We start from the raw sequence: 25,925 nt of genomic DNA, 5'->3' as shown, positions 1-25,925 counted from the left end.
TTGTATCAGGCAGTGCACCGCTGGTGGTATTATATCTCATCTATTTTTCCAATCTCTACTTAAGCTTTTTTCCCTTATCAAATCTTTCTCAACAATTCAACTTGGTTTGCATAGAAGCAGCTTCTCCCTCTCCTTCTGTACTCCTAGTTATCCATTTGCTATATTTATTTAAGCTATGTAATTACAATCTCAGGTGCATCTGGACTAAACAGGTTTGGGAACAAAAGCAATGACTTTCAGTAAACAGGCAACTCAGTAATTTCCTTCCTGCATTTCAGACAGGAGCCGATGGCCCCGAGCTGTAGGCTTATCCATATACACGTTTACAGAGGAATGGCGAGCTTCAGATAAACAGGTGAGTCAGGTAAGAGAGGTTGGATAAGAGAGGTCCTGCTCTGCACTTAAAGCCCTGCATGCCATGAATGGATTGCAAAAAGTGCTCAAAACTACTGCTTATTATTATTAAATTCTGATTGTTGTCACCTCTGCTAGTATAAAAGCCCACCAATCCACCAGTGCCCTGCTCAGATGACTGCCTAACCAACATCCTTTCCCTCATTCCTCTTTTCAAACACAAGCCCAACTTTGCCTTGTTTTTTGTTCTGGGTTTTTTTTTTAACGGCAGTTTTATTGAGTTGTAATCCACACACCAAACAACTCACCTATTTAAATCGAGACGCGCTGACGGTGGCCCAACTTCGCCTTGGTGGCCACCTGTGCCCGTGCAGCCCCTCGGCTCAGGGGATGCTGACCGGATCCTCTGCTCCAGGGTCACCCCTATTAGTCAACGGTAATTAGTCTACAGCCATCCCCTAGAGATTGTTAGTGGTCCAAGGTGGGCACATGGCCCAACATGGCCAGTTGTATCAGAGAGGAGTGTATATCTCACACTCCTTGCTCTCTCAAGGCCAGTAAACCTGGACAAGGAGACACGTGGTCCCAGTTGCCAATGGCGGTTATCTCGTGACCAAGAGGGGAACTGACTTAAGTATGAAACCAGAGCAGCGGCTGGCAGAGCAGAGAGGCTAGTGGTGGTGTATAGCCGCCGAATCCCTGGATTCAGCTGCTGGACCCACCCTGAAGTCCTCCTGACTGGTAGCCTCCATTACAGGAGATAAATTCCTTTGCGGTGTAAATCAGACTCATTACGGACTTCAGTTACATGCTGGCAAATGCAAGTAAATGGACACACCATCCCTTCCAAAAAGCCTACCCTGACCCCCCAGCACCCAGCAATCCCTCCCCCTTCGGAACCTCAGGACCTTTCTCACTGAACTAACCCACTCCACCCTGTGTGCTATTTATGTCCCCCACCAGGCATGAACCTGCTGAGAAAAAGGTCTGATTCATCTCTCTCCCCTCCTTAGCCCAGGGCTCTGCACTTAGTAGGTGCTTTGTAAATGTTATTGCACAAATAACCGTATATTTGTATTGCAGTTGCTTTAGAAAGCCAGATAGAAGGGTGAAAGCACTGCTTTGTTTTTTGTTTTTAAGAAACTCATCACTGAGATGTAAACTGTTCCGTTAGACAACACTGCAGTACTTTGATGCCAGTAAAGACAGGTTTTAAGATGTTTTATTTTATTGGGACAAACTGCACGTCCATAAAAGCTTCATCCGTCTTTTTCTCAGTTGATGGCATTTGAAGACTCAGTAATTTCCTTCCTACAACTGATATCCCTCTTTAACATTCAAACTCCCTTTAACAGATGTAGCACTTTCCAACCAGCCCATCTGGACAGGTGACAGGCACGCTAAATCTCCTCTGTGGGCCTGGGGCATTCTGGGCACTAATGGAATGTTCATCCACTTATTCTTTAACTGCGGGGGCTGCCCCTCCTTAGGGGGAATGAACACCAGCCATTAGATTAAAACGCAGGCTGAGTCTTTAAAAGAGAAAGCCAAACGTGCCCTGGAAACTTTAGAGACGGTGTTTCAGAAGGGCAATGTTAGTTCCAGGTTAAATCCAAGGTTACCGTTCCAGGGCCCTCCTGCAGATGGGCAGAGGCCGCAGGGACCAAGGGCGAGGACACCCTCAGCATTTCCAATGCCCCCATTTCCACCCGAGCTGGTCATTCCCATAGTAAAAGGCAACTCCATCCTTCCAGGCGATCAGGTCAAATCTTGAGGTTGGTCTTCATGCTTCTCTTCCTCTTGTTCCCCCACATCCAATCTATCAACCAATCCTTTTGGCTTTACCTTTAAACTATGGCTGGAATTTGATCACCTCCCACCTCCACCACGAATGGTCCAAGCAGTCATCATCTCTCACTGGACTGTTGCAGTTGCCTCCCCACTGGTCTCCCTGCATTGACTCTCGCCCCTCTCCCCTCCACAGTTCACCCTCCACAGGCAGTCAGAGGAATCCTTTCAAATAACATGTCAAAACCTACAAAGTCTTCTGCACAAAACTCTCAAATCACATTCCATGACTCTTAAAATGTGACACAAATTTCTTTGCCATGGTCTAGAAAGCCATATCTAATCTCAGCTGTGGCTCCTCTCCCCCTTGCTCCCTCATGCCAGGCATACTCCCACCACAGGGCCTTTGCACATGTTGTTCCCTCTGTCTGTAACATTCTTCCTCCAGATATGCACATGGAAGACACTCTTCATTCCTCAGGCCTCTGCCCAAATGGCACACCTCAGAGGGGACTTCCAGGACCTCCAGTCTAAAGTAGCCCCCCAAGACCTCTCTATCCCAATACCTTGTCTGATTTTTATAGCATCTATTACTACCTAGAATAACACACAGTTAAATATGTATATGTAGATGTGTATAAGTGTGTGTGCACATATATGTCTATAAGACTGTACTTGTGGGGAGGAGACCTTCAAGACGGTGGAGGAGTAGGACACGGAGATCACCTTCCTCCCCACAAATACATCAGAAATATATCTACACGTGGAACAACTCCTACAGAACACCTACTGAATGCCGGCAGAAGACCTCAGACTTCCCAAAAGGAAAGAAACTGCCCACGTACCTGGGTAGGGCAAAAGAAAAAAGAAAAAACAGAGACAAAAGAATAGGGACGGGACCTGCACCTCTGGGAGGGAGCTGTGAAGGAGGAAAGGTTTCCAGACACTAGGAAGGCCCTTCACTGGCGGAGACAGGGATGATGGAGGGGGAAGCTTCGGAGCCACAGAGGAGAGCACAGCCACAGGGGTGCGGAGGGCAAAGTGGAGAGATTCCCGCACAGAGGATCGGTGCCGACCGGCACTCACCAGCCCGAGAGGCTTGTCTGCTCGCCCGCCGGGGCGGGCGGGGGCTGGGAGCTGAGGCTCGGGCTTCGGAGGTCGGATCGCAGGAAGAGGATTGGGGTTGGCTGTGTGAACACAGTCTGAAGGGGGCTAGTGCGCCACAGCTAGCCGGGAGGGAGTCCAAGAAAAAGTCTGGAGCTGCAGAAGAGGCAAGAGACCATTGTTTCCGGGTGCGCGAGGAGAGGGGATACAGTGCACCGCCTAAACGAGTTCCAGAGATGGGTGCGAGCCACGGCTATCAGCGTGGACACCGGAGATGGGCATGAAATGCTAAGGCTCCTGCTGCAGCCGCTAAGAAGCCTGTGCAGCCTATCCACACCTCCCCTCCCGGGAGCCTGTGCAGCCCGCCACTGCCAGCGTCCCGTGATCCAGGGACAACTTCCCCAGGGGAACACACAGCGTGCCTCAGGCTGTTACAACATCACGCCGGCCTCTGCCACTGCAGGCTCGCCCCGCCTTGCAATTATAACTACTGTACCCCTCCCTCCCCCGGTCTGAGTGAGCCAGAGCCCCGCCATCAGCCACTGCTTTAACCCCCTCCTGTCTGGGCAGGGAACAGATGCCTGAGGGCAGCCTACGTGCAGAGGCAGGGCCAAAACCAAAGCTGCACCCGGGGAGCTGTGCGAACAAAGAAGAGAAAGGGAACTTTCTCCCAGCAGCCTCAGAAGCAGTGGATTAAATTCCCACAATCAACTTGATGTAGCCTGCATCTGTGGAATACCTGAATAGACAACGAATCATCCCAAAATTGAGGCGGTGAATTTTGGAGTAACTGTAGACTTGGGGTTTGCTGTCTGCCACTGATTTCTTTCTGATATTTATGTTTATCTTAGTTTAGTTTTTAGTACTTCTTATCATTGGTGGATTTCTTTATTGGTTTGGTTGTGCTCATTTTTTTAAAAATTTTTTTATGTTAATAATTTCTTAAATTTTTTTAATTTTATTTTTTTTTCTTTTTTTCTCCCTTTTCTTCTGAGCCGTGTGGCTGACAGGGTCTTGGTGCTCTGGCCTGGTGTCAGGCCTGAGCCTCTGAGGTGGGAGAGCTGAGTTCAGGACACTGGACCACCAGAGACTTCCCAGCTCCACAAAATATCAATCGGCGAGAGCTCTCCCAGAGATCTCCGTCTCAACACTAAGACCCAGCTCCACCCAACGGCCAGCAAGCTCCAGTGCTGGATGCCCCAGGCCAACAACTAGCAAGACAGGAACACAACCCCACCCATTAGCAGAGAGGCTGCCTAAAATCATACTAAGTTCACAGACACCCCAAAACACACTACCGGACACAGCCCTGCCCACCACAAAGACAAGATCCAGCCCCACCCACCAGAACACAGGCATCAGTCCCTTCTACCAGGAAGCCTACACAAGCCACTGAACCAACCTCACCCACTGGGGGCAGACACCAAAAACAACGGGAACTGTAAACCTGCAGCCTGTGAAAAGGAGACCAAAAACACAGTAAGTTAAATAAAATGAGAAGACAGAGAAGTATGCAGCAGATGAAGGAGCAAGGTAAAAACCCACCAGACCAAACAAATGAAGAGGAAATAGGCAGTCTACCTGAAAAAGAATTCAGAGTAATGATAGTAGAGATGATCAAAAATCTTGGAAATAGAATGGAGAAAATACAAGAAACGTTTAACAAGGACCTAGAAGAAGTGAAGAGCAAACAAACAATGATGAACAACACAATAAATGATATTAAAAATTCTCTAGAAGGAATCAATACCAGAATAACTGAGACAGAAGAATGGATAAGCGACCTGGAAGATAAAATGGTGGAAATAACTACTGCAGAGCAGAATAAAAAAGAATGAAAAGAATTGAGGACAGTCTCAGAAACCACTGGGACAACATTAAATGCACCAACATTTGAATTATAAGGGTCCCAGAAGAAGAAGAGAAAAAGAAAGGGGCTGAGAAAATATTTGAAGAGATTATAGTTGAAAACTTCCCTAACATGGGAAAGGAAATAAGCAATCAAGTCCAGGAAGCACAGAGAGTCCCACACAGGATAAATCCAAGGAGAAACATACCAAGACATATATTAATCAAACTAACAAAAATTAAATACAAAAAAAACATATTAAAAGCAGCAAGGGAAAAACAACAAATAACATGCAAGGGAATCCCCATAAGGTTAACAGCTGATCTTTCAGCAGAAACTCTGCAAGCCAGAAGGGAGTGGCAAGACATATTTAAAGTGATGAAAGGGAAAAACCTACAACCAAGATTACTCTACCCGGCAAGGATCTCATTCAGATTCAGTGGAGAAATTAAAACCTTTACAGACAAGCAAAAGTTCAGAGAATTCAGCACCAACAAACCAGCTTTACAACAAATGCTAAAGGAACTTCTCTAGGCAGGAAACACAAGAGAAGGAAAAGACCTACAAAAACAAACCCAAGGGCTTCCCTGGTGGTGCAGTGGTTAAGAATCTGCCTGCCAATGCAGGGGACAAAGGTTCAAGCCCTAGTCCAGGAAGATCCCACATGCAGTGGAGCAACTAGGCCCGTGTACCACAAATACTGAAGCCTGCGCGCCTAGAGCCCGTGCTCCGCAACGAGAGAAGCTGCCACTATGAGAAGCCCACGCACCACAACGAAGAGTAGCCCCCGCTTGACGCAACTAAAGAAAGCCCATGAGCAGCAACGAAGACCCAATGCAGCCAAAAATAAATTAATAAATTAATTTTTTTAAAAAAACCAACACAACTAAGAAAATGGTAATAGGAACATACATATTGATAATTACCTTAAATATAAATGGATTAAATGCTCCAAACAAAAGACACAGACTGGCTGAATGGATACAAAAACAAGACCCATATATATGCTGTCTACAAGAGACCCACTTCAGACCTAGAGACACTTACAGACTGAAAGTGAGGGGATGGAAAAAGATATTCCATGCAATGGAAATCAAAAGAAAGCTGGAGTAGCAATTCTCATATTAGACAAGTAACACAATAATAGTAGGGGACTTTTAACACCTCACTTTCACCAATGGACAGATCATCCAAAATGAAAATAAATAAACACAAGCTTTGAATGACACATTAGGCAAGATGGACTTAATTGATATTTATAGGACATTCCATCAAAACCAACAGATTACACTTTCTTCTCAACTGCTCATGGAACATTCTCCAGGATAGATCGTATCTTGGATCACAAATCAAGCCTTGGTAAATTTAAGAAAATTGAAATCATTTCAAGTATCTTTTCCAACCACAACACTGTGAGACTAGATATCAATTACAGGAAAACAACTGTAAAAAATGGAGGCTAAACAATACACTACTAAATAAAATGGAGGCTAAACAATACACTACTAAATAACCAAGAGATCACTGAAGAAACCAAAGAGGAAAACAAAAAATATCTAGAAACAAATGACAATGAAAACATGATGGCCCAAAAACCTATGGGATGCAGCAAAAGCACTTCTAAGAGGAAAATTTATAGCAATAAAATCCTACCTCAAGAAACAAGAAAAATCTCAAATAAACAACCTAACCTTACACCTAAAGCACTTAGAGAAAGAAGAACAAAAAAACCTCAAATTTAGCAGAAGGAAAGCAATCATAAAGATCAGATCAGAAATAAATGAAAAAGAAATGAAGGAAACGATAGCAAAGATCAATAAAACTAAAAGCTGGTTCTTTGAGAAGATAAACAAAATTGATAAACCATTAGCCAGACTCATCAAGAAAAAAACGGAGAAGACTCAAATCAATAGAATTAGAAATGAAAAAGGAGAAGTAACAACTGACACTGCAGAAATACAAAGGAACCTGAGAGATTACTACAAGCAACTGCATGCCAATAAAATGGACAACCTGGAAGAAATGGACAAATTCTTAGAAAAGCACAACCTTCCGAGACTGAACCAGGAAGAAGCACAAACAGACCAATTGCAAGCACTGAAATTGAAACTGTGATTAAAAATCTTCCAACAGGGCTTCCCTGGTGGCGCAGTGGTTGAGAGTCCGCCTGCCGATGCAGGGGACACAGGTTTGTGCCCCAGTCCGGGAAGATCCCACATGCCGCGGAGCGGCTGGGCCCGTGAGCCATGGCCGCTGACCCTGTGCGTCCAGAGCCTGTGCTCTGCAACGGGAGAGGCCACAACAGTGAGAGACCTGCGTACCGCACAAAAAAAAAAAAAAAAAAAAAGAAGGGCGATCACCAGGAACTTGCAGTGGATTAGGCTGGGGGGAGGAGGTTGAGGAAGAGGGTGATTTCTGACTTATAATGAATGGAATTGTCAGTCACCCCAAAGACAAGCATGGCAGGAGGAACTGGTTCAGGGAGGGAGGTCATGAGTTCAGAGTCAGACATGTTGAACTTGAGCTGCCGTCCAAAGATCCAGGTGAAGATGTCAAGAAGTCTGTTGGATATATGGTATCAGAACAGAGAAGAGTCAAGAACAACAGGGACCACCTGCCAGCAGATGTGAAGGAGAGGGTGGATTTTAAGAGGTGTGTGTGGGGGGGTGTTATTTTCTTCTTAATTGTGGTAAAATACAACATAAAACTTACCATCTTAACTGTCCATCAGTAGACACTTGGCTTGCTTCCACCTTTTGGCTATTGTGAATAATGCTGCTATAAATATGGGTGTACCAACACCACTTTGAGACGCTGTTTTCAGTTCTTCGGGGCATATACCCAGAAGTAGAGTTGCTGGATCATGTGAATTCTATTTTTAATTTTTTGAGGAAGCCCCATACTGTTTTCTGTGGTGGCTGCACCATTTTACATCCCTACCAACAGGGCACAGAGGTTCCAATTTCTCCACATCTTTACCAACACGTTATTTTCTGGGTTCTTTGATACTAGCCGTCCTAATGGGTATGAGGTGGTTAAGAGCTCTTAAGTTACAGATGTGGAAAAGGCACAGAGGAAGAAAGGGACTTGAGCAACGTTATAAGGCAGGGATACCTTCATGTCAGTACTTAGAGTCTCATCAGCCTTGCGAAACTGGATCTGTTGGGGATGATCTTGGCTACAAGCTGCAATGCCGTGAGGGCATCACTGTCCCCTTCTTCATACAAGGCCCCAAGTGGTTGGGCAGTTCAGGCTCTTTTCTGCTCTGCCATCCTGAGCCGATCGATGACATCGCCTCCTCCTGGCCATGCGATCTCTCTCTCTCTCTCTCTCTCACCAGGCATATGTACAGACACCACCGCCTCCAGAGCAAAGGAATGGAGCATGAGGCAGGAGCTCCACCTTCTAAGACTCCGACCTTTTGAACAGAAAGAAAACTATTTTCCCAAAGTCCCCAGCAGATACCTCCTTACATCTCATGGGCAAGAACTGGCCATGTGCCACGAGTAAGACCGACGGGGGAGTATAAAACAAAGATTGCTGGCTCCACCCCTGGAGCTTCTGAATCAGTAGGTCTAGGGCGGAGCCGAAGAATTTGCATGTGTAACGAGTTTCCTGATGATGCCACGCTGCTAGTCCAGGGACCACACTTTGAGAACACCCCAGTGTAAAACGATCCTGAGCCACCCCTTGAGTGGGGTGTATTGCCACCCAAACAAAACCAAGTTTCTGTTGGCAAGAGAAAAGAAGAAGCAGAAGAGGGTAAGAACCAAGACGTTCTGCCACAAGCGCTCTGTCAAACTTGCATCTTTTTCACCTACTAGACTCTAAGCCCCTGGGAGCTGGAGTCATGAAAATCATCTTTTGGGTCCTGGGGTCTGAGACTTAGTTACTGAGCCTTAGTAGCAACTTTAAACAGATTTGTTAAATGAATGAATAAAGGAGCATCTCACCAAAGCCGTGCAAGGCAGCCCTGTGCTCTGATAACCCTGATCAAAGCACCTTCCCCAGCAGCTCCAAGGCGCCGGGCCAGCCCCTCGCACACCAGGCGCAGCCATATGGCTCTGCCCAAAGCAGCTCACATGGCTTCCCGCTCAATATCCAGGCTGAGGCAGACAGCCTACGGCCTTCAGTCCCAAATAGAGCCTGTTAATGGCTCACAGGCCTATGGTCCCTGCTCGAGGCAAAGAACAAAGCCCTCAACCCACTTACGGTCTTTTTTTTTTTTTTTCATTCTTCTTAAAAGATATAATTATTACACATGTATAGGTATCAAACTTCTGAAATGTTAAATACATTGTTATTGAAAAGAGCAGACATTTCACTTACATAGAGGCTTTTATTTTGGTATGTTTTGCTTGTAAACTGAAGGACATAAAATTTTAAATGCTAGGGAATACATTTTAGTCCATTTCAAATATTAGAACAAGTATGTGAATGCCTTAGAAGAGTGCTCTCTATTTTGCCAGATAAACGATAACTTACACAAAGTACTGAAAATGAAAGCAAAAATCCCTTTTAAAGAAGCAAATTTTTTTAACATCCTTATTGGAGTATAATTGCTTTACAATGGTGTGTTAGTTTCTGCTTTATAACAAAGTGAATCAGCTATACATATACATATATCCCCATATCTCCTCCCTCTTGTGTCTCCCTCCCACCCTCCCTATCCCAGCCCTCTAGATGCTCACAAAGCACTGAGCTGATCTCCCTGTGCTATGCAGCTGCTTCCCACTAGCTATCTATTTTACATTTGGTAGTGTATATATGTCCATGCCACTCTCTAACTTCGTCCCAGCTTACCCTTCCCCTCCCCGTGTCCTCAAGTCCATTCTCTACGTCAGCATCTTTATTCCTGTCCTGCCCCTAAGTTCTTCAGAACCTTTTTCTTTTTTCTTAGATTCCATATATATGTGTTAGCATACGGTATTTGTCTTTCTCTTTCTGACTTACTTCACTCTGTATGACAGACTCTAGGTCTATCCACCTACCACTACAAATAACTCAATTTCGTTTCTTTTTATGGCTGAGTAACATTCCATTGTATATATGTGCCACATCTTCTTTATCCATTCATCTGTCAATGGACACTTAGGTTGATTCCACGTCCTGGCTATTGTAAATAGAGCTGCAATGAACATTGTGGTACATGACTCTTTTTGAATTATGGTTTTCTCAGGGTATATGCCCAGTAGTGGGATTGCTGAGTCATATGGTAGTTTTATTTTTAGTTTTTTAAGGAACCTCTATACTGTTCTCCATAGTGGCTGTATCAATTTACATTCCCACAAACAGTGCAAGAAGGTTCCCTTTTCTCCACACCCTCTCCAGCATTTATTGTTTCTAGATTTTTTGATGATGGCCATTCTGACTGGTGTGAAGTGATATCTCATTGTAGTTTTGATTTGCATTTCTCTAATGATTAATGATGTTGAGCATCATTTCATGTGTCTGTTGGCAATCTGTACATCTTCTTTGGAGAAATGTCTTTTTAGGTCTTCTGCCCATTTTTGGATTGGGTTGTTTGTTTTTTTGATATTGAGCTGCATGAGCTGCTTGTAAATTTTGGAGATTAATCCTTTGTCAGTTGCTTCATTTGCAAATAATTTCTCCCATTCTGAGGGTTGTCTTTTCATCTTGCTTATGTTTTCTTTTGCTGTGCAAAAGCTTTTAAGTTTCATTAGGTCTCATTTGTTTATTTTTGTTTTTATTTCCATTTCTCTAGGAGGTGGGTCAGAAAGGATCTTGCTGTGATTTATGTCATGGAGTGCTCTGCCTATGTTTTCCTCTAAGAATTTTATAGTGTCTGGCCTTACATTTAGATCTTTAATCCATTTTGAGTTTATTTTTGTGTATGGTGTTAGGAAGTGTTCTAATTTCATTCTTTTACATGTAGCTGTCCAGTTTTGCCAGCACCACTTCTTGAAGAGGCTGTCTTTTCTCCATTGTATATTCTTGCCTCCTTTATCAAAAATAAGGTGACCATATGTGCATGGGTTTATCTCTAGGCTTTCTATCCTGATCCATTGATCTATAATTCTGTTTTTGTGCCAGTACCATACTGTCTTGATTACTGTAGCTTTGTAGCATAGTCTGTTTTTGTGCCAGTACCATACTGTCTTGATTACTGTAGCTTTGTAGCATAGTCTGAAGTCAGGGAGTCTGATCCTCCAGCTCCATTTTTCTTTCTCAAGTTTGCTTTGGCTCTTCGGGGTCTTTTGTGTTTCCATACAAATTGTGAAATTTTTTGTTCTAGTTCTGTGAAAAATGCCATTGGTAGTTTGTTAGGGATTGCACTGAATCTGTAGATTGCTTTGGGTAGTAGAGTCATTTTCACAATGTTGATTCTTCCAATCCAAGAACATGGCATATTTCTTCATCTGTTTGTATCATCTTTAATTTCTTTTATCAGTGTCTTATAGTTTCCTGCATACAGGTCTTCACTTACTGTCTAAACAGAAAACACCTATTGCCCAGCTTATGATTCCTTATGAGCCCCAGTGAATGCAGCTATACTCAGACCATACAGATTCCTTATCCACAGTTTGCTGACGTGTAACAAGATCAAGGAAGAAGAGAACTGTCCTGCATAGAGTTTATCCCTTTATTCCAGCTCACATTCACATTTTAACATTTGAATGATAATCATGGAGGGAGTGAAGTGGGGCGAGATTTTGGTGCCCATTTAACAGATGAGCAAATAGAGGCTCAAGGCCACGCAACAGGAAGTCAGAATCAGAGTCCAAGTCTTCTGACCTTGGGTACCCAGATGAATTTTACATGATCTGGCTGTTCACAAATGGACGAAATGTAAGTAGTTTCCTGCTTCAATCAGGACTCAGTGAGCAAAGTTGCAGAGCCTGTCCTGTGACTGCACTGGCCACACGAAATTGGTTAACTTGTGGCTGAGGCCCCAGGCCAGCATTAGGGCATCCAGATGGCTGGGGTCTGGAGAACTCTGTGTCATTTTCCATCTAATCCTGCCTTTGGAAGTTTGGTAAAGGTTCTGGAGTCTGAGCTCCCTGAGACCTTGGACAAGTCACTTCCCCTCTCTGATCCTTGGTTCCCTAACTATAAGGAGGAGGATTAAATGAGAGGCATTGAGTGCTCAGCCCACCTGCTGGCATGCTACAGGTGGAGCAGGTGTTTGTCTTTTTTGGCCATCCAATTCCCTCTCTCCATTTTGCTAACATCCCACAAATGAGTCCTGCCTTCCCAAGCCAACGGCAGAAACTCCAATTCCCGCACCTCTTTGTGGCTTGGATACGGTCACGTGGCCCACACTCTACCAATCAGACACACCCGTGGGAGACAAAAATTCAGAATGGAGCGTTGTGGGGTGGCCGCTGTGCCCAAGGGATCTGAGCTTCTAGAAAATACCGTGGCAAGGCTATCAGTCTTTCTGGGGCCTCAGCAGTGGCTGGGACTTCCATGTCTGGGCCCAATTTCATCAGGACAGACACGGCAGCCTTGGTGTGTTACCAAAGCAGCTCCCATGGTGTGGTTGAAGTCTCTTCCTGCTGCCTAGCTTGCAGACTGCATTCTGACACTCCCCTCAACCTACACGAGGATTTGGGAACACTTAATATCTTTCAACAAATCCCTCTCTTGCTTTAACTGGCCAAAGTGGGTCTATTGTTTGCAGCCGAGCCCAGACAGTGTTCTCTAAGTGGCAGGTGTTATACTCCGAAGTCCTCCCTCCAAGGTGAAGAAGACGGAGGATAAACCAGCTCTTCACAGAGGCCTCTGCGTGCAGTCTTGGTCGGCAGCCCAGCCCTGGTGGGCGCTAGCGCTTGCCAGAGCCTCAGACGACTGGATATCAGCACAAACAGATGAGTCACCAGCAGCAAGCACAGGATGTCAATAAACTTGAGCGCCAAGAGGCAGAGATTCTGCCTGGCCGGGGCAGGGGACGGCGCTGTGACTAGAGAGAGGCACCCCTCGGGGCAGAGCGGCGGGCAAGGTCCTGATGGAACGAAGGTAAGGGGACACTTTGGGGGTCCCAGACACTGAGCAGGATGGAGCTGGTCCAGCTGCTCTGCAGAGTCCTCCCGGGCCCAGGGAGCTGCACCAAGATGGAAAGAGCAGGACCCCTGGGTCCTTTCCTCTCCTCTGTTTTTGCCCCGTGTGTCCCCGAGGATAGTGCTTCACCCCCACCCCTGCAACAGTGACCCCGGTGGGCCTGGCTCTGGGCCAAGCAGGGGGTCCTGCAGGCTCCTCCACACCCACCCCCGTTCCCAGCCACCATTCCCCCCTCCTGACTTCCAGGGGAGGTACGATGTGTGGACTGGGGAGTGGGCACAGGCCTCTCCTTCCAGGTGGAAATGTGGAGGAGCCCCCACTCCACTCCCCACTGCCAGCGCTACCTGCAGCCCAGATGGACCTTTCTAGACCAAGGTCTAGGCTTCCACCAAACCGTCTCAGCGGCCCAGCCTCCATCCCTCTCCCCTTACACCCCAGCCTCCCCACAACCAAAACTGCTCCTGTGGGTGTTCATTTACATTCATTTTTTAAAATTTTTATTTTATATTGGAGTCTCGTTGAGTTACAATGTTGTGTTAGTTTTAGGTGTACAGCAAAGTGATTCTGTTATACGTATACCTATTCATTTACATTCTTTTAAATTAAGTACATTCATTATTTCAGTGTCAACCAGGTGCCCAGCACTCTCTGGGCCACCTTATGCCGCCCTCCTCTGGTTCCCAAGACCCCACCCCTGAGCAGGGCTCTCAGCCTGGCTGCAGGTTAGAATCACCTGGAGGGCTTTAAGATGACCCATGCCCATAAGGGATCTTATTATGAGAGGTGATGAGAAAATTCTAGAACTGGGTTATGGTTGCACAACCCTGGAGATTTAAAAACCATTTAGTGGTACCCTCAAAATGGACGCATTTTGTGGTATGTGAATTTTACCTCTGTAAAGTTTGTTTTTTTAAAAAAAATACCCATGTCTTTTCCTGATTTCCTAACTCATTTGTTATTGCAACTTTAGCTGAAAAACATGTATTTACCTATGTTCCCCTGCATATTCGACATCCAGCACTGAATATCCTTTTTTCAAAATGTACAGGCCAGTGATAAGGTTCATGACAGAGTCTACCTACCCTGGGGGAGCTGGTGGGGGGGACCCACGGAGTCAGAGCCTAGGCCACTGGGTTCACTCTCCTCCAGCAGGGAGATGGGTCTCCTTTTGTCCCCTCCTCCCCAGGTTCCCATGCCCCCATCCCGTGTGAGCCTCGGAGGGCTGGTCTCAGGGGTGAGAGTCAAAATATTTAACCACGGGCCGGGACCATCCGCCCAGATGCCCACTATAAACAATCAGGGCCTTTTTTCAGGCCAAATGTTGACCTGGCTGGTCTCTCACAGGGCAGCATGTGGCCCATGGTGCATCGGCCCTCCCAGGAAGTTTTCCCCAGGGCTTTCTGTTTGGAGACCGGTTCTATGTGAGCCTGTGCGTGGCCAATGGAGCTTAAAATCATGGGCCTCTTATAAGTGCACAAGGAAGGTTGGCTGTTACGTGCTGGGCACTGTTCTAAGCACTTTGTAGATAAACTCATTAATAACTCACAACAACCCTAGGAAGCAGAGATGATCGTCATCATCCCCGTTTGGCAGAGGAGTTTAAAAAGGGACAGAGGGCTTCCCTGCTGGCGCGGTGGTTGAGGGTCTGCCTGCCGATGCAGGGGACGCGGGTTCGTGTCCCGGTCTGGGAAGATCCCACATGCCGCGGAGCGGCTGGGCCCGTGAGCCATGGCCGCTGAGCCTGCGCATCCGGAGCCTGTGCTCCGCAATGGGAGAGGCCGCGGCAGTGAGAGGCCCGCGTACCGTAAAAAAAAAAAAAAAAAAAAGGGGGGGACAGAGGCCCAGAGTAACACAGAGCTGGTGAGTAGGGGCACTGTGATTGAACCCCTACGGATTTGCCTCTAGACACTGGTATCCCAACGCTTCCATTTACGACTTCTGTTTGAAAACATCACACACAGGGATATTCACTCCTTCACTTAACAAATATCTACTGAATAGCGACTGTGCGCTAGACGCTGTTCTAGGCACTGGAGCTACGACAGTGAGCAAACCAGACACAGCTTCCGCTCTCCCGCAGCTAGTGTAGGGTGGATGTGGGGAGCAGGAAATAGACCATGGTCACGGACATAAAATAAATACAGAATTTCAGACAGTGGCATGCTATAGGAAGACAATAAAATGGGGAGGGAAGATGGAGAGTGAGGGAGATCAGGGAACACCTTTAGGTGAAACAGGAGACAACTCTCAGGGAGGTGACATTTAAGCTGAGATCTGAATGATGACAAGGAGATGATAGAGAAAAATCTGGGGAAAGAGTATTCCAGGCAGAAGGCACAGCAAGTGCAAAGGCCCTGAGGTAGGCAAAGGTTTAAGGAACAAAGAGAAAGAAACCCTTGGGGCTCCATTAATGTGAGCAAGCCGGGGAGTGATTATGGAATTACTGTCCATTTCCTTAGGTGTGATAGTGATGGGGAGGTCATCTGAAAGAACAGTTTATTCTTAGGAGATGCCCACTCGAGTCCTGAGCGGTGATTTGCCACGATGTCCTCAACTTCCTTTCAAATCATTCAGCAACATATCAGGGCACATGGCAAACTATTAACACCTGTTGATTCCAGGTGGCGGGTATAGCATATCCACTGTACTATTCTTTCCATTTCTCATTTGAAATTTTCATAATAAAGAGAGAAGTAAGTGAGCAGAGAAAGATGGTGGTAGGTGGCCAGGGTTGGGACCATGTAGATCTTGTGGTCCTGCTCAGGAATTTGGATTTTCATCTAAGCAGAAGGGATTTTAAGCCTGGGAGTGGCATGAGCTGGTTTGCTTTGGCATCATAGCAGCTGTCTTGGATTTGCAGACGATGGAGGAGTCTCTCTAGAGGCCCATGGTAGCACATTTCTGATTCTTTTTTTTTTAATAAGTTTATTTATTTATTGACTTTTGTCTACGTTGGGTCTTTGTTGCTGCGCGTGGGTTTTCTCTAGTTGTGGTGAGTGGGGGCTACTCTTCATTGTGGTGCACGGGCTTCTCATTGCGGTGGCTTCTCTTGCTGCAGAGCGTGGACTCTAGGTGCACGGGCTTCAGTAGTCGTGGCACGCGGGCTCAGTAGCTGTGGCACCGGGCTTAGTTGCTCTGCAGCATGTGGGATCTTCCCGGGCCAGGGCTCGAACCCGTGTCCCACATTTCCGATTCCGATTCAACGAACACTCCCAGCCAGGCATCGTGCGCACGCTTACCTTCATTAATCTCACTTAGACCACATGAAAACCTGCAATGTCCTCAATATTATTCTCATTCTTAAAATGGGGAAACTGAGCCCCGAGGTGATCAGCTAAGGAGTCGCCAGCCAGTGGGGGCAGAGACCAGGTTAGTAAGAACTTCAGCCCTGGGGCAGGGCTAAGTCATTATTTCACTTTTCCTAAATCAGCCACCAGCATTAATCATAATTGATAAATTGACTAATTACAACCAAAGTTCAAAAGTGATTTTTCTAGAAAGCAATTGTAAAAAGGAGGGGTGCTGTCACAGAGAGAGACTAAATTGAATTGCACTTATGGTCAAATGGACCCAGCTTTTCCCCTTTAGAAAACCATGGTCCACCAGAGACGCACAAGCTCTGCCTTGTCCACGGAGATCTGCAGCTGTGCTGCCTGGGGCTGCAGTACTCATTTTAATACACAATTACAGGAGGACTAAGGCAGTTTGTGTGTCTGTTTCATCCCATCACAAATTACATGAAATTCACCTATTTAATCTTTCTTGATCATTTATCCAAAAGAGAACTATTGGTGTATTGTTAACCAACCAGACAAATCATCACTGTTACCTGTGTTCTTAACTGGAGGCAGCCTGTCTTTCATTAGCAAGAATTCAGAATAAACATCATTGCTCTTTGAGATCACTCATAAGCAGTCCCCCCGCCCCGAGACTGCAATTATACCCGTTTATAATTCTCCTACCTCCCAATCTAACCCTTGATTCATGAATGTGCACTTTTAGGCGTCGGGCGTTAGAATAAATTAGACTATACAATTACGTGTAATTAAGGAGGGAAATGGGTACCTCATTGCAAAGATGAGCCCTGTTTTGCTGAAGTAAAGCACGTCTGTGTGAGCTGCCAGCCCAGCATGAAATATACAATTAATGTTCTTTTGACTTAATGGAGGTTGATGGTGCTGTTTTTCATTATCACAATATCTCAAGAAATGTAAACAGTGTTTCTCTAACGCAATTGCAGTTCTACAGACAAGACAGCTTGGGTCTAAGTGAAAACTCAGCAGAATTAACCGCAAATTCTCCATGTTATGGAGGATGCTGGGATTCGTATTTGAAAACCCATGCAAAACTGTCCCCACTGAGGAGCTGAGAAGTTGGATCCCAACCCCCTGGGGGTGACTGCCGCCTCTTTGGGTTTGTAGAAGCAAGTTACAGCCAAACTCGTGTGGGTTATTGAAGCCACCTGTGCCCCACTTCGGAGGCTCACTCGCATTTCCAAACCTCCCCTCTGCAGTCCTGTTTCTACTCTCAGCGTTTCTCCTTGACACGCAAATTTGTTCGAGCTAGTTAAAAGCTCGATTTTTACAGTCTCATAAAATCCCATCTACTCCAACCCAAATGCAGCCAGAAGCACTTGGACAATCAGATTGAGTTTCAGCCTCTTGATGGAGATAAACACACAGCAGGATGATTTTTTTTTTTTTAATTGTTGCATAGGAGTCCCTGAAATAGAAGAGCATTCTGGCTGAGCCAGGTCGATAGAACCAGACGGGGGTTCTGCACAAAGGGAACACACGGGAGGAGGAAAGGGGACTTGTGGGTGTCAAGGGAAAGGTACCCCGAGGTTAAAGCAACAAGGAGGTGGGGAGTGGTGTGAGAAGCCTGAAAAGCCCGATTACCCAACCAGGACCAGGGTCATCACAGCGAGAGGTGCCACCAGAGTGAGGAGGGACACGGAGCTGAGACAGGCCGTCCCCGACGGTGTGGGTGGAGACCAGCAGGGGCTGCAGAATCAGGAGGTGGAAGGGCCTGAGACTTATACTGAGGCCGCACCCAGGACCCCACCCAGTCGTGGCTGAGTGACTTCCCAGGCTGGGGGGCATCTGAGCCCCTGAGACCCCTTGTGTCTCCCAGGCAGACCCTGAGCTCCCAAATGGGGCCAGGAGTCCCCACCTGCCTGGAGGGAACCTGGAAAACTTAGGCCGAGGCCTCGGACCGAAAGGACCATGGGTTTGCTGAGAATTATAGGACAACGTGGCCAGAGGGCACTTTGCAGACCTCTGGGCGTCTGAGCTGGCGAGTTAAGTCCTGACCTGAAGCCGGATCTAGAGCAGCTGCCTACAATGGACACACGTACGTGGTTGCACACGTACACGGGCACGTGTACACACACACGAAGAGGCACTCACACAACAAGACCCATCTCCTTCCTAATAAAGGACAAGGGGCAAGTCACAGACATCACAACATTTGGTCTATGAACAGCAACAGCGGAAAGAATAAATATCCAAAACAGATAATCAAATGACACCATCTCAGCCCCACCTATAGCCCCACAAAGGTGAGCTGCCCCTCCGCTACTGGGGTTCCCTGATGAGGAGACAGGATGGAGAAGAAAACTGCAGGCGCAGCCCATTTAGGGAAGGGAGAGCCATTCATCAAGATGTGAGGCTTTACCTCTTCACCATCACCAACAAAAAGTGGTGGGACCCCCCCACCCTTTTGGCCTCATCTTTGCAGAAGGGACACATTTGCCGCAGAGCCTCTATTACCGTGCTATCCGGGAGAAGTATAAAGCTGGCTACGTATGTAACTTGTTTTCTTTTTCTTTCTTTTTCTTTCTTTCTTTCTTTCTTTTTTTGTTTTGGCCACATCCTGCAGCATGTGGGATCTTAGTTCCCCAACCAGGGATCCTGGACCAGGCCTCATGGATGCGAGGCCTGAAGGAAGGCAGTGTGTTTCTGAACTTGTTTGCAGTGGAATTCCCCTCTACCTCTGCAATATTCTCCAGAACCCAACATAACAAGTAGGCAAAAGGCAGATCTCACCTCCTTCCTCCACCCCAGGCCGCTGAGACACCCCCATGGGGCTCTGAGGTCCCAGTTAGAAAACTGTTGCCCCAGGGAAAACATGTCCCAAAGCCAGGCAGAGCCTCAAGTGGGTCAAAATCCCGTTTGTCAACTTTGTGACCGTGATTAATACCCTTTTACCTTTCTGAGCATCAGTTTTCTTGCAAGATGAAGAGGATTACAGGAGGTAACCTGGTGAAAACACTCAGCCCTGGACCACAGAACCTACTAGAGCTGCACTGTCCAATATGGGGTCCCCTAGCCCCATGTGGTTGGTCTGAATTGAGAGCTGCTGTAAGCGTAAAATCCATACTGGATTCCAAAGACTTAGTAAGAAAAAAGAATGTCAGATATCTCATTAATAATGTGTACACTGATTATATGTTGAAGTGATAATATTTGGGATATACTAGGTTAAATAAACTATTATTAAAGTTAATTTCACCTGTTTCTTTTTCTTTTTCCAAGGCAGCTACCAGAAAATGTTAAATTACATACATAGCTAGGACATCCCCGGTGGTCCAGTGGTTAAGACTCTGCCTTCCAATGCAGGAGGCGTGGGTTCCATCCCTGGTTGGGGAACTAAGATCCCACATGCCGCAGGGTGCGACCAAAACAAAAAAAAAAAAACGGAAAAAAATTACATACTTAGCCAGCTTTATACTTCTCCCGGATAGCACGGTAATAGAGGCTCTGCAGCAAATGTGTCCCTTCTGCAAAGATGAGGCCAAAAGGGTAGGGGTCCCCACTATTTTTCATTGCTGACGGTGAAGAGGTAAGCCTCACATTTTGATTCAAGGCAAAAAGAGGGCAGAGGAACAGCAACCTCAGTGGTCCCAAAAGGTGGCCACCAGAAGCTGATTTGGAAAAGCAAGTTCCAGGTTTTTCTGATTTACTTAGACTGTAAATTGATCTGGGGTAGCTAAGGGAGATTATGGCGGGGAGAGCCTAGAGCCCCCGCCATAAAGGAGTCAGGACACTCAATTTGAATTTCTGATGAACAATGAAGAATTTTTTAGTATAAGTATATCCTCATGGACCTTCTGTATTTTTATTTACTAAATATGACAACCCCAGCTAGCATGAAAGAGGACAGCGGCAGAGAAAAGAGACGCTGTGTTGGAAAGTAACAATGGCCTGGGATTTTAAAACAACTCTGAAGCCAAATGTGTCAGGTTCAAATCCTGGGTCCACTACTTACAGTTGTGTAATATTGGTATAATAATACCGCGTAAGAGTGTTACCAGGTTTACCTCAGTTACTACTGCCTGCAAGTATACCTATCTACAGCTGAGTCTTTTTCCCCTTAGCAGCTCAGCTGTGCTTTCTGCAGCTACTAGTTGGTTCTCTGCCGGCTCATTGCCCATCCCTATCAGCCAGGTCCCCCTCTGGCCTCTTCTGCGACGCTGGGGACAGTGGAAAGCGCGGTAGACAGCACCACCTTGAGTCGAATTCCTCCCCTTTCGGAGGAAGCCACTTTCTCCTCCTTTCTTTCCTATTCCCGAACCATTTCTGGGCAACGGCAGCTATTTTCACGTGAGCTCAAGTTAATGTCTCAGGGAGATTCCTGGGCGCGTGGGCAGTTCACCCTTCGATCCAGCCGCGGGCCACGGCTCGAGCCCGCGTCTCCAAAAGCTAACGTGTGTGGTTAGAGGCGAGCGCCGGGCTTTCAGCGAAGGCGGTCGGGTGTTTGCAGGCCGGGGCGAGCCCTTGTGAAAGCAGATAAAACATTTATTAACGTGTCATTACGAGGAGAGCGCCCGGCCGGGACCGTCGTACGTCCCGAGGAACACTTGGCTCCTTCCAGCTCAGAGGAAGGAGAAAAAGAAAGCGGAAAAGAGGCAAGGATTCTTTCTCTTCGCTTCCAGCCAAGTGGACCTGATCGATGGCCCTCCTGACTTTATTGCAATATTTGAGTTATTAAGAGATGCCCCCCTCATGTGTGTGTGTGTCAACACACACACACCCTCACACGCACGGCTCCGGCCCGCGTCCCTCCCTCATTTCCAGCTCCTGGGCGAATCCCACAGCTGTTTCAACTCTCCGCCGAGGGCGAGCTGGAGCAAGTGTGTGTCGGGTGAGTGTGCGTCTGTGGCCCGGCGAGGGTGCGCGCTCGGCGCCGGGAGCGCGGCCAGCGGGGTCCCGAGGCATCAGGAGGCAGAGGGCTGTCCGGACCCCCGCTCTCCGCCGTTGAGCCGTCCGGGACCAGACTTCGGGGCCGGGGCCGGACGCCGGGGACAGCAGGGCCGGGCCGGCCGGGCCGGCCGGGCCGCCCGTCCTTCCAGCCAGAGGTAAAGAGCTCGCGCGCGCTGGGGCACCGGGAGGGCGCCGCGGCGGGGCCCCCCGCGGCTGCCGGCCCGCCGCTCCCCTCCGCGGCGCGCGCTCGCCTCCCCCGCGCGGAGCTGGGCGGCAGGCAGGCGGTCGGGGGGCCGGGCCGCACGGTGCCAAGGGGCAGGCTCGGGCGGCGCGGCGGCCAGGCTGCGGCGATGCGAGAGCCGCCCGGGCAAGGCGCGGACCCGGACTTTGGCGAGGGCGGCGCGCCGGGGCGGGGGCCGGGGGGCGGCGGCGGCGGCGGCGGCGGAGCCAGAGGGCGGAGAGGCGGGAGGAGGCGGAGGGAGGGGAGGAGGAGCGGCAGCAGCACTCGCTGGGGATGCAGCAGCGGCGGCGGCGGCGGCGGCGGCAGCAACAGCAGCAGCAGCGGCGCGGACTCCCTGCGCCCCGCGGCCCGGCCGGGCTGCGGTAGAGGCGGCGTCGCCCAGCGCCCGCTGAGGCCGCCGGGGCCGTGCGCGCTGGTGAGTGGGGCGCGGGGGCCAGGTGGGCGGGGCGGGGGCTCCCCGCGGCCGGAGTCGGCCCCGGGGCGCGCGCGGCCGCGACTGCTTCCCGGGTGAGCTTGGGGCCAGTCCCCACCGCTAGGCTCCGGCCCCAGCGCAGAGCGCGGGCTGCAGGGTGGCTCCGGCGCCGGCGGGCCGCGGGAGGATGACCCGTTTGACCCCTCTGGCGGGTTGGGCGAGCGGGCGAGGACTTTCCACCGCGCCCCTGACCCGCCGACGCGCCTCGCGGAGCCTTGGAGACCTTGGAGGCAGCGCTCCTGGGCTCGCCGGCCGCAGGGGGCTGGCCTCTTTGACCCCTTTGAGTTTAGACCCAACGGACCGGCTAGAAGCCAGACCACGTGGGGCTTGTCCGGGCAGGACACGGGAAAGCAGTGGACCGGATCTTCAGAGTGATAGGGAGCTCGCACATACTGAAGGCAAATGGGATTATAAAGACAAATCTCCTCCTAGGCTGGGTCGGAACCAGTTCTCATCTCCTTGTAGAGAGATGCTCCCGTCCAGCCGCCCGGGGATTTCGGAAGTGTGACAGTGGAGCCGCAGCGGTTTCTAGGACTGTACTTTTTCTTTTAATATTCTTTATAGTAGTTCATTCATTCGTTCTGCAAGCCTTTATGGAACACCTCCTGGTGCCCGGCACCGCGTTATGATCCAGAGAAAAGCGATGAACAGACTCGAGTTCCTGAGCACCACAAGCTTTCAGTTCACTTTGAGGGCAGCTAGGGAAAGAGATGCGGTCTAAGGGTGGGAAACAGTAAGGTGACACCCGCAAATCCTAGTTTTGCCCAGTGACCTCTGTCCGCAACTCCCCGTGTAGAGACTGAAGACCATGGCCCCTGCACACAGTAGGACAAGCCCAGACATCCATTTTGATAGTCCCCTTTTTCCTTCTCCTCTTCGCCCTTCCTGAAAGTTCTGAATCAATTCCCTGCCCCCTCTGCTCTCTGGACAGCCTTTCCTGCAGCTTGTTTTAATCACTTTTTGAGTTAAAAGTCAATATTTAATTAACCAAGTCATTACATTTAGCTTATATTTGAATCTGGGTATTTGCACATCTGTGCATGTCGGGACACCCTCCCGCGTGCCCCTCCATCTGTCCCCTGCCTCTTTCCCACAGCGCCGCTCTCCCTTCCTTTGGGGCAGAGAAGGGAGGCTGCTCTTGGGCAGGTTCTCTGGGGGCCAGAGAAGCAGGGAGGATGGGCTTTCCCTGGAGGACACCCAGTGTCTCTCCCCGGAGCAGGAACAGTTACTCTCATCTTGTAGTTAATAGTGAAAGAGATTTGCTATTGCTGCATCTCCACTACCCATTGCGGAGCCACTGGAGGGTTTTAATTAAATTAAAGGCATTCATTCCATGTAGAAAGGGGGTGGGGAGGACAGCCTGAAGACCACTCACCTGGTGAGAGAGGTTCTCCCAGCTGTGCTTGTCCCACGTGTGGAGGAGAGAACTCATCACAACAGCCTGTCCGGGTGTGTAACTTAGTGTCCTCATAAGCAGCTCGAGGGGAGATGGTGGCAGGCTTTGCTGATGGCAGTTGGACGTTTGCTCACGAAGGATCTTCCTTGGGCCAAGTTCATGCACATAAATGCATGATGTCGGCATGGCTGCCATGGCTGAGAGTCAGTGTGGGTTTGGGCTTTGGGCTTTGTGTATATTTTTCGGTTTTTTTATTTGAATTTATGGCTTTGTCTGAAACCTTAATAGCATGTTAAGTTTTCAAACTTGAGGGTTGAGTGATGAGTTAATTGTAAAACGCCTCCGCCTGGAGGAGGACCAGGCGGCTGTGTGTGAGACTGTGTGTGGTGTATGTACATGTGTGTGTCCCCTGCCCAACAACTCCCTTTAGCCGCCATCCCTAGGACCTAGCTGGTGTGCGGTCGCACACCCTCACACTTGAAGATCCTTTAGATTTGGGAATAATATTTCCCTCTTCCTTTCCCTGGATATGTTCGCTTTATCTGTTTGGACCTGCCTCAAGGGGGCAGCTTCTGGTCTCCTGAGTTAGCCAGCCAGGGAATCTGGCCCAACTCCATCCAATCTGTTTTTAGACTTCCTTCCCTCAGAAAGAGACTGAAAGCCTTGTCCTGCAGAAGAATATCATCATTTCTGACCATTTTGTATTTAAAAGAAAGGGTTTAGTCTAGACTTGATATGATAGTTAACACTTATGTAGTGTTTCATGGGCCAAGCACTGTTCTAAATCCTTAGGCATGATAACTCATTTCATTCACTCAAAACACCTGGGAGGTAGGTCCTGTGATTGTCATCGTGTTAAAGAGGAGGAAACTAAGGCACTGAGAGGATCGTGACTTTCCAACAGCTGGTCAGTGGTACAGCTGGGATTGGCGAGACCCTGGGCCTCCGGGGTCCACTCTGACCCACTGTACTCTCTTCCCTCCTTGGCCTTTATTCCAAGTGTAGAAGAAACAGATATGCAGTGGGGGGAAAAAAAAGAAACACAATTAGACGATCAAACTTTGAAAGGCAGAAGCCCCTCAGTAGTCCCACTTCTCTCCAAAAACCTCCAGTGTTTGGGGGGAGGCTGGGGTTTGTATTTTGGTTTTGGGGGTGAGGGATGCCTTGAGGAAAATATGTGATTGCCTGGCCATGTTCCCTTCTCCCTGCAAGTACGCACACACACTCCCTGAGTCAGGATGCAAAGGGATGTATCACGCGGACTGACAGCCAAAAGCCATGAGATCTGAGGGGAGGGTTCGTGCCCACTGAAGGCACAATGGCAAGAGGGTGAAAATTCTCCAAGAGGTGTGGCCCTCTTGTGGTTGGTGATGGAGTCGCATCGGCCTGTCCCTGGAGGGGAGGGGGAGGGGGGTCCAGGGCCCTTTGTTTCAGGCCTGGGCCCTGTGTGACCAGTGGATGTGGAAGGTAGGGCCCCCTCTCAGTGCTGACCTCCAGGTGAGGGAGGCCTCACCCTGGCCTACCTTCCACGCACTTCCTTGTGATGGGCCCTGGCGGGGAATCTGCAGTGCCCCTGATCCAGATGCAAGGCGCTGCCTAATTGGAAGATCATTAAGATCATTATAATTAATTGGCATCCTGATAAATGGCGTGTTTGCCTAACTGGGGTGGTTGCTAGGGAACCAGGCCTCACTCGGAGAGGAGAGGGGAAGTGGCGTTAGGCTGGCTGCAGGTGGGTGTCAGGGTTACAGACCCAGCGGGTTAACGGGTGGGAAGCGAGAGCCGTCCTCACCCGCATCTGCTGGTGTTTACTGGGCAGCAGCTGTGTGCAAGTCGCAAGCGGATTATCAGTTAGGGGTACTTTCCTAGAAGGACTGGGAAGTAACCGGGACCTTTTCTCTTGTAAGCAACAGAAAGTAGGGGGAAAAAATCACAAATCAATTTAAGAAGAGAAAGGGACTTACTGGCTTTCATGACCAAAAAATGCTAAGGTAACAGCTTCAGGCGCAGCTGAGTCAGGGCTCAGGTTTTGGCCTGAAAATCTGTTCCTCTCCATCTCTGCTCTTTCTTCCACGGGGCTGGTTTCTCTCTCCAGCTCTGAGAGGCGGGCAGCCTCTAGCACCGTGGTCAGGAGAGCAAGGCTGCGTGGCTACCTGCCCAGTTATGTGATCCACGGCACGTTACTTAACCTTTCTATTGCCTCAGTGTTCTCAACCAGCAAATGACGATGATCACAGCACCTCTCTCCTGGCTGGTAGGAAAGGCTAAAATGAGATCATCAGTGTCAGGGGCTTTAACATGGTGTCTGACACAGGCAAGCCCTGGGGAAACATTGGCTGTTCTCATGATTAAGGAGTTGAGCTCAAGAGCTGTCCTCTCATTCTCTCTGGTTTGAGGCCACCAGGAAAGAACAAGCCTCTTTTCTGGTAATGCCCACCCAAGCCCCAACCGTCCCTCTGATTAGACTGTTTTATGTCACGTGCTCACTCCAGGTC

At 48.6% G+C, this 25,925-nt stretch overlaps 1 protein-coding gene and 1 long non-coding RNA gene across 7 annotated transcripts in view; both read left to right on the top strand.

Annotated features, from left to right (window-relative positions):
* The window catches only part of LOC109551351 (uncharacterized), a 42,146-nt gene extending 32,541 nt beyond the window's left edge, over nt 1–9,605 (top strand). The window contains exon 4 of the long non-coding RNA XR_004522112.2: nt 279–9,605. This is a non-coding gene — a long non-coding RNA (uncharacterized lncRNA). The remainder of the gene's footprint in view (nt 1–278) is intronic.
* An 11,215-nt stretch (nt 9,606–20,820) lies between these two features.
* SULF2 (sulfatase 2) overlaps nt 20,821–25,925 on the top strand; it is a 140,481-nt gene continuing 135,376 nt past the window's right edge. For 2 of the 6 annotated variants that reach the window (XM_033841147.2, XM_033841142.2), the window contains exon 1: nt 21,820–21,977. The gene's annotated coding sequence lies outside the window, so the exon portion shown is untranslated. Of the gene's footprint in view, nt 21,263–21,296; nt 21,477–21,819; nt 21,978–25,925 lie in introns of those variants that run through there. The other 4 variants (XM_033841145.2, XM_033841144.2, XM_033841146.2 and 1 more) reach the window with 3 other exon arrangements.

The sequence above is a fragment of the Tursiops truncatus genome, chromosome 15, assembly GCF_011762595.2.
Source record: "Tursiops truncatus isolate mTurTru1 chromosome 15, mTurTru1.mat.Y, whole genome shotgun sequence".
Classification (NCBI taxonomy): Eukaryota; Metazoa; Chordata; class Mammalia; order Artiodactyla; family Delphinidae; genus Tursiops; species Tursiops truncatus.
This window is presented reverse-complemented; position numbering and strand designations above follow the sequence as displayed.